Genomic DNA, 12,768 nt, shown 5'->3' with positions numbered 1-12,768 from the left:
GCTGTGTCCCACTAATTCTGACAAGCGAGTGTGAAGCTGCCAACTAACGAGTAGCGTTGGAAACCGCCGCTAGGAAGGCTATTGGGGGGGCGTTTCTTCCGTTGTGACTCAGCGATGAGTTTTGTGAACACGCTAACTCTTACAAAAAAGGCACACCATCTGGTTTAAGCTGATCAGACAGCTCCGTCGTTTCAATCCTGTGACCGCATAGATCCTTACGCTGGCCGGAAGCCATGGTTGCATGCATGCACCTGTGTACACTGGTGTTACCGTTGGACTTTTTCAGGGGATGTTTACTTCACTAGTTGTTCATTAAATACAAAGCAAGTCTAAAATGTTCGTGAAAATTAAGTGAATTTACTGCCCGTGGCTATGCTAGTGCGGCCAAGTTCTCGGCCTGCAACCGGCAGCATTTGATGTGCCGCCGCCGACTGTGACCGCTGCTTCGTACTGCACAAGTGCGTTTGCAGTTTATGATAGTTTTCGTCAGTGTAAAGTTTGAGAACAAACGCACGAGGTTGAAGCCAATCATAATGAAAACGCTGAATTGTTATGACAGGCTTCCACCTGCCGCGCTTGTTTGGGGGAACTTCCAGTGGCATAAATACAAGGTTGTGTGAAGCGTCCAGTCATGAGAGTCTTCGCACAGCTCACTACAAGGCCGCTACTCCATATCCCTATTCGTTTCGAAAAGTGACAGATTAGCAGGCAGTGCAGCTTGCGTGCGCTCTCAAAGTATCTGAGCAAGCATCAACGTGTGTTTCTCCGCAAGAGACGTAGAATAATACAAGACGTTTTTCTGCATTTACCGGTGCTCCATATACCCCGAAAACGTATAATTGATAGCACCTTACATGCGAAACGTGTCAGAAAATACGTTTTCTGGGGAACGGGAGCAATTCTGAATGCCAAAAACTGTGTGTTTCTGGGGTGCTTGAGTGCATCGCAGCAGCTCGATAGCCAGGTGCCCAGCAGACGTAGCTATGAGACACAGGTTTGCGCGGGCGTGAAGGGCCGACTCGGTAGGAAAACTGATCGCGCTGAGGGACCTTACGGATCGTCACATTTGCACCCGCGCTTTTCTGTTGCTGCCCCCCCATCCCGTCTGCTACGTATATTAAAGCTAGTTTCTACGCTTGAACCAAGTTCGCCTATTACTTTTAATTGTGACCATACTTGCTTGCAATGCAGTCTGCATAGGAGTGTCCACCTGAAGTTGGAGGATGCATTTGTACTTACTCGCAGACTGCGTACTGAAGGCCAACTATGTGCTTCGGAAATGTGTACGGTGTTACGTCATGCAGAAAAGGAGCCCTCATTTTGCATACACCGAATGTCAGCTCAGCCTGTATCCTTACTGTACCTGCCACAGAACCTTGGAGCGCCGTAACTAGGCTGTTTGCGAACTGAGGGAATATCACCTCCTTTCTGCAACGGCTATCTGTCACTGCCGAGCTTGTCTTCAGCGGTGTTGGATGCTTCTCAATAGCGAGTTTGGCGAGTTTTTATGGGGGAGATAAGCCCTATGCACAACTTGTTAATGCCTTTAACATGTCATCTTCCAGCTTTAAGTGCTGGTCCCGTCCGTACAAACCACTACTCGAGCAGAAGTGCCGTTTCCAAGGGCAGACAATCTTGATGTGAAAAACTCCCCTTCTGAAGGGCCAGTTTAAGGGGAGCTTGGGGCCTTATTGATCATATGGCCTTCGGGACTTGATCCCACTCACGTCAGTAGATGCACCAGTTTCTGCTAGCAGGTCTGCGTCTTGTGCCCCCAACAACAACACAAACGTAGACCAAAAACACAATTCTGAGGCGTAGTGCGGATCCAGGCTTCCTCAGACGATGGGCTAATGCGAATCAATAACAGTATAAGTACTGCAGGCCCAGTAAGCTGATGAGGTGTGGGAGAGGGCCCTCAGTCCTTCTCATGCTATGCTGAGATTTGTTCAAGATAACGTAGAGTATTTTTGTGTAGTATAAATATTTGCAGTTGGCTTTTTACGTATTATTAGGTTGTATCCCTGAAGGACTACTGTGGGGCGCATCCATAGAACCCCACAGCTGAGTATAGCGAGCTGGCAGGCTTTACCTATCATACGGGTACAACAACATAACAAACTAAGGAAGGTGAAAGAAAATTCCTCCTCATAGTTTCTTTTCCAAAATTGTTCTGTTCTGAAACCCCCCTAGAGCTTCCACTGCGGGCTTTGGGGCTGGGAGAGGAGGTGGCTTAGCATGTTGCAACACCTTTTTACATTACAGGACAGGGAAGATAAAATAGAAGAAAAAAACATTTTATGACGATTTTCCTTCAGTTCTCTCCATTACTATTACGAATATAACAAAAATCCTGCAACGCTTAGGCGCATCCCCTACGCTTAGTCACTGGTAAATCAATATTAAGAACAAATAAGAAAGTGCTATACATCGTAAGCGTGTAAGCGTTACGCGGACGGAAAGTACTGCATAAATGCGCTGGCGGAGCATGTGCAAACCCTTTGCTAACAGTACGAGACCGGAATCTTCATCAGCTAAGAGAAACAAGCATCACATAAGCCCAATGTTCATGAAGCTTTAATCAGTTCAGCACTTAAGCACCCAAGCACTTAAGCGGTAAACGTCATGAACAGGCTCTAACGTGCGCTGCATTCGATGCCAGTGGAGTTTTTTACCGTTACACACTTTAGCAGTCTGAATCTTATATAGGCGTTTCGTGCCAAAGTTGGGGGCTGGCTACGAAGGTGATTCTGTGGTTGACAGAGTGGCTCAGTGCAGAGTCAACATATTTGTTATCCTCGCATCTACCGTCATGATTGTGGGACTCGAATAAAGGAAGGAGCATATGCGTAGAAAGCTCATATAGTTCCGTAAAGCTAGGGTGTAGTGAATTCGCATTACAAGCAAGGCAACATTGCCGTGCTCGGCTGCAAGAATGAGGGTGAACTGAACAATGGATACGTATATCAGTGTATATTGATCCCTGTAAATAATATCTAGTACATTCATCAATTATTTACTCAAGAGACAAGAGGCGGTGTAATCTTAGGACTATAGGAGAGGCTCCTATGAGATTTGGTGCAAAAGGTACTGCAACGTGCCAGGCCGTCTGCTGTTCTGGCCCGTAAGGCCGCATGGCCAGCTCTAGTGGGGTTGAGGGCAGAGCAATTCAGACATAAAAACAAGAGGAGCAACGACTTTTAAGCTTGGCTCGCGTTCTTATCCTGCTGAATCAGATGATGCTTTCCTGATCGTAGCATAAGACAGTTTACTTGAGGGCATCCGTGAACATATGCCTATCAGCTCGTTACACTCAGCAGTGGGGCTCGAAGTGTGCGCGCCACAAGAGTCTTCACAGGAGCCATCTATTAGTGTGTCATGCTTATGGAGACCATTACCCTAAAATGTAATATTCTTTACTAACGGGAACGAATCTCTGCATAGCATGTGAGGGCCTGAGGGCTCAGCCGACATATCATCAGCTTCTTGCACCCGCAGTACCTTCAGTGTTATGCATTCAAAACACCCCCTTGAGGGAGGGAACGCTGATCTTTACTAGGTCTCTGTTCGGTTTTGTGTGCGTTTGTGTTGTCGTTGTGTCCACAAAAGGCCGAGCTGCGGACAAAGTTTGTTTAGCTTTGTCCGACGTGCGGACAAAGTTTGTATAACTTCCGAGAGCCCTATGATCCCTGAGGTCCCAAACCCCCCTTAGCTCGCCTGCTACAGGCGAGTTTCTCACATAGGCTGCGTACGTAGTAACAGCCGAATCTCCCGTTGACTACACACACTGTGGATGTAGGCGGCAACTTTTCTTTGCCGGGAACATTTTAGGCGAACTGCCAAAAGCATTGACAAGTGCTGGCATTATGCCCAACACGGGGATGGTGCGTGTCAACGCAATGGAGTTAGAGCACAGCTATTGACTCGGGACACTACTCGAACAAAGCAGGGCAAGCCAAAGAGTAAATTGTATCTCAACAAATCGTGAGGGCTGCTCAACGACAGAGGAACGAGAAGTCGTATGAGAAACTCTACAGTACCTTTGAAATGGGACTGCGAGAACGCTTGCGTGGCAGAATCCTACAGGGCAGATACTGCATGTCCGTTTGCGATACGCAGAGTCAAGAATGTACCAAACAAGTAAGCGCTGCGCTCGCGTTGGCATCAAAGCCTGCCTTGATACAATTTTTTGTGGAAATGATTTCGCCTGTCTGCTACATCAGAAACTCCTGCAGTTTGTGCGATGAGCTACTGCTCCCCCAAAACCTTTTCGAACGCTGTCGTAGCACAACAGGGAGTGACCGCGCATGTGTATCGATCAAAAAAATTTCCCTCGTCGGGACTTTGTTGGGGATACGAATTGACAACTCATACGCCAGCCGTTCCCTTTAGGCAGTAAGGCAGTGTATCAGTCTAAGATATGAGGCACTCCTCCCGGTGTGACTCGAGTTGCAATCGGATAAATTGGTGTGAAGGAGCAAAGTTCCATCGCTTGCTAGGCCAAGGAGATGGTAATACTATGACGAGATCCCGCAAGGAAATAACACTTTTTGTACGAGACGGGCTGTGCGGAATACTCGCATGGGTGCTCAGAAATTCGTCGATATTCCGTCCTAGTGCTTCGGCCTCATTCCTGAATTCGTTCAGTCTCGCCGGCCTGCTGAGGGATTTAGTAAAAGAAAGACAAGGAACATTTCATGCATGGAGATCGAAGAAGAAATGCGCAGCAGCTACGCTAGCAATCTGCGGGCGTCAGTTCTCATTTGGACAAACTTCCCTCACAAACGCGCTATGCATCGAGGGAATGCTCACTAGAATCTCGCCAACAGTGCCGTGCTCGCTGTGAAATGAGTGAGGGTTGTATGAGCGGTGAAGTATCTGTGAGTGCTTATTGATGTACATTCAGTATAACATTGATGAATGCACTAAACATTCTTCATGAAGTGACCATTGGTATGATTATGGGAAAGGCTGGCATAAACCAAGGTGATCAGAAGCCCCAAAGCCCGCAGTGCCTGCTCTAGTCGGGCTGCGGCACCCAACAGTTTTGGAAAAGAAATTTTGAGGAGGAATTTCCTTTCACCTTCCTTAGTTTGTTATGTTGTTGTATCCTTATGATAGGTAAAGCCTGCCAGCTCGCTATACTCAGCTGTGGGGTTCTATGGATGTCCCCCAGAGTAGTCCTTCAGAGATGCAACATAGTAATACGTAAAGCCAACTGCAAGTATGTATACTACACGAAAATACTCTACGTTATCTTGAACAAAGCTCAACATGGCATGACAAGGACTGAGGGATCTCCCCCATTTCTCATCAGCTTACAGGGCCTGCAGTACCTAGAGTGTTATCGAATCCCATCGCCGCATCGTGTGAGGCAACTTAGATCCCTCCTACGCCTCACAGTTGCGTTCTTATCGTTTGCATTTGTGTTGTCGTTGGGAGTACAAGACGCAGAGCTGGTGGCAGAGAGTGATCCATCTACTCCCGTGAGTGGGATCAAGCTGTGAGGGCCGCATGATCCCTAAGACCCCATACCCCCCGTAGACTGGCCCTTCTGAAGGGTAGTTTCTCAATGGATCCAGGAGAACGCGCACCTCTGCTTGGAAACCAGTGATTCGAACCTGAGGAGGATTCCGTCCGCTAAGGATAGCCTTGCAGAGCCTTCCGAGGGTTTTTTAACCAAAATGTTTGCAACGAAGTGTCGAAATTTGTATTACACCAGCAAATGTGCTGTTCCAAAAAGCTACCGATCACCTTCCAGAACTACCGAGAGTCCACACTCGGACAAGGAAAGAATCTGCCTGTGTTTGTGCAGTATGTCGTAGTAGGGTTCTACAGTGAGGTACCGAGCGGGAGCGAAAATGTGATAGGTAACGTAGATCGCCGGGCCTTAGTACCCCATAGGATACTCTGGAACTACGATCCCGTGCGATGGCCCCCTCATACGCTGAATTCAGAGCCTCCACCGGCTTAGCCAGTCACATGCATGCTAAAGCGCAGGGGACCTGTTGGGCTGTACAGCGGATGCGCCACTATTCTTTGGCAGGACGCGAAGAGGGAAAGGTGGCGTTCAACTGCGAGAAACCGTGCGGGCAAGCTGAATGCACCAACCCTGCGCTATGTGATTTAGCATGGTGTTTAGTGATCTCGCCTTCCCACTGGAACACCGTCATCGGACCGAACTACCTGATGCCAGCGACCAGTGTGAAGGGTTGATTGGACCCACAAACAGTGCGTTTAATCTGCAGACTATGAGAAGCAAGCAAGGGGAATTGCTTGAAAAGTACTTTTCACAAAGCACTGGACGAACACTTCCCAATTGTGGGACCGCGAGAGCGACACGATGAAAATAATATTTTGGAGCGACCAGAAATCCCGCATAAAGCGAGAATCAAGTGGTCTCGTATGAGGCAGTCTGAGTTGTTTTCTAAAATTCATTATTTTGGGTGGCTACTCTCTCCCTAGTTATTTTCCTCTGGACGGCTAAAGAGAATCCAGTATCCCTATTCTTTGCTGCTATTTGGCTTTATTTGTTTTTGTTGAGTATTCGTCCTACCGCGTGGCGACAGGCTCAGCTCAGTAGCCGACCGCAGCCTGCTTTTCATGCTTTTGCACTGACCTGGCGTGCACAACTGAATCCGTTCACGCTGGGACGCCAACATGTTCTGCGACCGTTTCGTTACTGCTGGAATGGCAACGTTGACGAAAACTACAAGAGACGCTGGTCGGTGCCACATGCAGGCAGGAGACGCACCACTCAAAAACAGTTACAATCCACTTACTAAGTCTGGCACTCCATGTATTTGAGATGACACCTACATTGAAAGTAGGCAGCTAGACGTGCTGATTTGGGTTTATCTTGCTTCTGCATCAATGTTCCTCTGGGAGTAGATGCAGCAAATACAGGTGCATCTTCCATAGCGGCCCTAACTGCCAGCACAATGAAACTTATCGGCACTAGACCTTGCGCACAAACAAATGCTTCGATGCTCATTCTGGTTATGAAAGCCTATTGACAGGGATTTCTCGACCCAGATGCCTTGACATCACTGGTACACAGACTCTAGCTTAGTTATAAGAATAGGACTTCCAGTGTGGTGATCCCATGTGTGGCCTATACTTTGCCGGCGATAAATCACCTAGCATTGCGATAAACCCCGCTCTAGCCGGGCCAGTCTAAGGGCAGTTAGGGTCATTAGGGATCATATTCCCCTCCCAACTTGATCCCACTCGCGTCAGGAGATGCACCAGTCACTGCCAGCAGCTCTGTGTCTTTTGCCCGCAACGACAACACAAACGCACATCAAAAACACGATTGTGAGCCCTACTGGGGATCCAATTTCCCTCATGTGATGGGCTGATGCGAATCCATAACAGTAGAGGTACTGCGCGCCCAGTAAGCTGATGAGGTGTGGGAGAGACCCCTCAGTCCCTGTCATGGTATGCTGAGACCTGTTCAAGAGAACCTAGAGTCTTTCTCTTGAGTATACCCATTAGCAGTTAGCTTTACGTATTACTAGGTTATATCTCTTAAGGACTACTGTGGGGAGCATTCCTAGGACCCCCACAGCTGAGTATAGCCAGCTGGCACGCTTTAGCTCTCATACGGATACAACAACATAACAAACTGCGGAGGGTTAAAGCAAGCTACTTAAATTACATCTCTAAGTTTCTTCTCCAAAATTGTTCTGTTGTACAACCGCACTGGAGCAGGCACTGCGGCCCTTGGAGCTGGGACAAGAGATGGCGTACCATGTTCTAATACCCTTTGCAACAAGGCTCATGCCAGCCTCTCCTAGAGTCATACCAATGGTCACTTCATAAAGAATGTTTACTGCACTCCTCAATGTTATACTGAATGTATAGCAATAAGCACTCACAGACACTTTCACTGTTGATACAACCTTCACTCATTTCACAGCGAGCACGGCATTGTTGCCGTGACTCTAGTGAGCATTCACCACGAGGATTATGCTACCCTGAGGCGTAGCAGCATATGCTCTCCGGATCATGATTGTATGATGCATTTTTGAAGTCAGCCCACGGTAGACATCCCCGGGTTTAGCGACCTGCATGCTGTGGCTGCCATCTCCGAAGTACAGTAACCGACTCAACTCTTTGCATGAGTTGAGCGAGTTGACCTGTTCCAGCGTCGAGTCGTATATGCGTTCCCCAGTCTGTTGCAAGCTGCGGCCTGCGGCTGGTATTTTCCCGCCACGCATCGTTAGTACAGAAAGCCGCGAGGTGGTCAGAGACATCATATAACTTCAAATTGCTGTTCAAGGACGATATGTGTATTTACCCGACGGCTGCGATGCGGTGCTGTACGCTCAAAAGCCACAATACTACACTTTAGAATTCTCCTAGAGACATTCACCCCTTCTCCACTCTGCACGCTCGATGCACGCCAGCAACGTTTTAAACCTGCCCTGATGTAGAGCCAGATATATGGACATTGCGCCAACCGTCCGAGAACCGCCAAATTTGCAAATCGAGTTGACTAACCTTTGGCGGCCAACCAGGTACGCGTCGCCCTTGGGGAGCATAACCGGCGCGGGAACTACGTCAGATCGACCCACAGTTCGCGCAAAGGCTCGACGCATGCCGCCATCACTACTGCCGCTTCGAGCACACTAATAGAGCTTATGCGGGTGGCAAGTATGTACCCTTCGGCTGAGCGCAAACCTCAGGCGCGTCGTTTTTCTTCCGTCAAACCGCACGCTCTGCCGCGGATGTATCAAGTCTTGAGAGGAAGTGCGTTGGGGGCACTTGCTGGTGATGGGCCGATCCCCCTACAGATACAGCTCCGCGCACGAACTTGAGACAGCTGCGGTGCCATCCGGAAAAAGGGCGGCCTAGGAGACCCCGCGGAACTTCGCAAGAGCGCTGTCGTGGACAGCACCCTTTCTGCACCTATGCTGAATGGTGAACTGTACATCAGAGGAGTGCCATTACTAAGAAACGATGGACAGAGAGACTGTATGTTTGGCGACCATCATAGTAAATTGGCCAGGGGCCTGATGGAGAATATCTCTAGCGTATGATAGGGAGAAACCCCGTGCGCCTGGGCTTGGACGAGGAGTGGATGCGTAGCAGCAAACTAACGAGACAATCAGGAATATGCTTGTCTTTGTCCAAAACGATTCCGTGGAGCTACCACTTGAGAGAAAGCGATGTCGAGAGGCCGGTTTGGTTGAAACGTACAATGTGTAGGAAGCTTGTGGTGAAGTAGATCACATAAATATGGGCTCCTGTTGCTTTGTTAACGGCACTCAATGTCTAAAACAGGGGTTTGGTTCCCTAGTCAGGAATAATGCATCACTGCAGCTCCCACTTCTTTCCAGTAGCATGCCGATGCACGTTTGCCGTTCGCGAGGGCAATATGGAAGCGTCTATTGGCCACAACTTATAAAAGGAGCAAGAACGCATGTCTAACATGCTAGAAGAGGATCCCTGAATGTGCTGCTGGAGAGGCTCGCAGCGTGGAATTCATCCCCAGTTACTTCTAGGCTGATTCATCGACACGCTTCTGCGTGCGTCTGATGCTTCCTGCCGAGGTGAGCATGTCCTGCCCACGCTTGCGCCAATGAGATTGCATCTAAAGCAGTGGCTGTGAGAAGGTCTGGTGGGATAGGCGAGCGAAGTGGACCATCGAGCCTTAGATATCGTAGGGCCCTCGGAACGTGATCACACTCTCGCCAGTGTATGCACTAGTGAACGCCCGAAGCTTAGCGTCATGTGCGCCCAAGGAGAACAGAAAGGCAGTGTAAATACACAAGTCTGTGACCTACAAAGTCCGCACGTCCCGTCAGACGAGGGCGTTGTGAATGGATAACGGTGGAGCCTTTGCCGCCCCACTAAACTGATGATGTATGGTTGGAGGCCTCAGTCAATCACATTCTATCAGGATGGTTGGTGATCTGCTGTGAGGCGCATCCTTAGAACCCCACCCCAGAGCATAACGTGCCCGTAGGCATTCGTTAATGAACGCCCGCAAAACAACTGCTGGACAGACTCAGACAGGGCTGCTGATGGTGCAACAACAATGTATCTCTCAAAATTGTTGTTTTGGGTGTCTTACTACACATCACTGGGCCGTTTGGTGCTACAACGGCAGACGGACTGGCATGTTGCAACGCCGAGAGAGGATTAAGAAGACACTTTCGAGCAGTTACTCTCTACATAAATGCAACGCCTGGCTTGATATATAAGGAAATGAAGAGCCAGAACGCCTTGAAACTGCTGAATAATTCCGCAGCCGGTACTTGCCGGGCTACAGTTCGTGCGCCTTCCGTCAGCGCAATGCTACCTTCGCTTTGAAGCCTTTGCTCTGAAGGGCGAGGGGACACGCTGCTCTGGGGTTGTAGAATGCCGAAGGTTCCAATGAGCTGCGGAGTTGCCTGCAAACTTACGACGAGCGCAGTGGTCTTGCGGTGTGTTTAGAAAGGCTAACGGCATCTATGCAACGAATCCTATCCGCGCTCCGTCTCTACACCAGTGGGTTCTTTGGGATTTGCTGCCTGCAGACGGAGCGCGATTTGGATTCGTTGCATAGATGCGTTTTGGCGTGCTGGCAACTTTTTCGGGATCCTTATGTAGGCGAAATGCAAGCTGTAGTGCTAGTACAAATCATGGCAGAAAGGAAATTTTTCCTCTTTTCGAATAGGAGTTAGCCTCTGGGATTCAGTATTTTCGTTCATGCACCTGAGGTCTTCTGCGATGTCAAGCTATATATTTTTGTTACCAAAACAGGCTTTGTGACAGGGTAGTCGTCGCCATTGATTCTATGGACGACACATTACACTGCTTTGCGAGAAAAGACCTTCGGATATTGCGGTTCTGGGCGGTTTAGTAGTAGGGCTGCTTCATGTAAAACAGCAGTAGATAACATGGCGCGTGTGGGTTTGTCCTAATCTTTCTCCAAATGCCGGTGAGACCATCTCCCCCCCACCCCATAGACAGGGCGGCCTCGTGCGTTGAGCCCCCCGTGCCACGAATTAATTGAATCAACATGTTGTGTTGCTTATACAGATAAGCAGCAACGCTCTTCATAAACTGCAACCCAATAAAAGGCTTCAGCTACGCGCAGTGAAGGAAGTTGCAGCGAAATATCATTCAAACAAAATGGTGAGCTGCCCTTGAGGGCTGTGGAATTTACGCATTCCTGTGAGAGTCGGAATGCACCTCGCGCCAATGGGAGGCGGGTAACGGCTGCAGAAAGCGTTGTATTTAAAAAGATTTTCTGTCAGTAGCACCCCTTTTTCACTGATGCACAGCATGTTCCACTTGCAGAACACAGACCATTCACAATATATGCTTTTGTTAATAATCCCGAAGCCCGTTCTGCATACCTTGCTCCGTCACGTCTCTTGATGGATCAGCGTGGGACCCTTGCCGGCACACTACAAGCACGAAGAGAACGGCTACCGCATCCCGAATTGCTCTTCCTCGGGCTTGCCAAGCACGGTTCGCAAACAGCTGAGGTTCGGGTGGGAGCTCAGTTGATGAAAAAGCTCAACAGATGCAAAGAAAACTCAGCTACGAACGAAGATTGGGTCGTCGATAATTCTTTTCCGCTTACGCTGAATTGAATATCATGTACCTGTATTATTTACCAGCAACCCGTGAGGGAAAGAATTACTGCCTTGCTCGTTCTGCAGAGCTAATTGCGAGCCGAGGTCATTGAAAATTTTGGAAAAACGTAGAAGGCTAGTAAGCAAAAACTGCAAACTCGTTGCAGTGCAATCAGCCTTGACCTAGTTAATCGAGCACCACCACGCATGCGGAAATTTTTGTTCCTCGAAAACCACGGCACCTCGTGCATTGCTACAACATGCACAGTCCAGCGCCACCCTTTGCCACTCCTATTTGGAATATCAGGTGCAGACTGTGCGTTTAGCTTCTCCATGCTTATCATCTCAAAATACTGCTGGATGATATGTTTTACGCTGATCGGGGTACTTTTGAGCTCCAAAAGCACGCTGACAGCTGGCATCTTAGGTGCTCTCGATGGGAAGGCAGAACTGTAGTCCTCAAAAGCCTGGACGTATCCAATAACGCGACTTTCTAAACGCGGCCAATGATACTACTTGGCAGCTTTCGATTAGCCCAGATAGAATTGGTCTTGATCCCTGTTGCAAAACGGGGAAGAATGAAGCCTTCATTGTGAAGACTGTTGACTCGGTGAATTGCATTTGGCGCTGTTGTCAAATGACGCCGTTCCGCAATTCAGGGACACTCAATCTTGGACAGCGATGATCTGACATTCACTTCTGGGTTGTGTTATTGACACAGGCCTCATCGAAAGTTCAAGAACGAAGAGTAGCAGCACTCAATTGGTTTATACCGATTGTTATATGCAGATTGCGACTATGCATCCTGAATGTAAACCCATATGGTGTGCAGATCAATTTTGTTATGCCCTTCGCATTCGTTCCCAGCTGTTCTTCACTCATGCGTCACAGACCCGCATAAGTTTGTTTATGGCAATAATCTGATAGCGGAAAAAGACAAGGAACCGTTTCAGTGTATCCGAGCACCTGAGGTCCGCAATCACCTTTGCGATAGAGCCAACTGGCGGCTGCGGAGTGACCTTGCAGCGGTAGGACACCGTCTCTGGTAGACAACCGTTGGCAGCACGGCTGCTTTAAAGCAATATTAGCTAGGATTATCAGTTTTGTCTAAAGGGGATTATTATTCTCCACAACAGATCGACCGTTCCGGAAAATTCTTTATGCCGACTTCTTTACTGATAGAGCAGGAATCTCC

The sequence above is a fragment of the Eimeria mitis genome, genomic scaffold (genome assembly GCF_000499745.2).
Source record: "Eimeria mitis Houghton genomic scaffold, Emh_scaff17, whole genome shotgun sequence".
Classification (NCBI taxonomy): Eukaryota; Apicomplexa; class Conoidasida; order Eucoccidiorida; family Eimeriidae; genus Eimeria; species Eimeria mitis.
Note: the sequence above shows the minus strand (reverse complement) of the source record.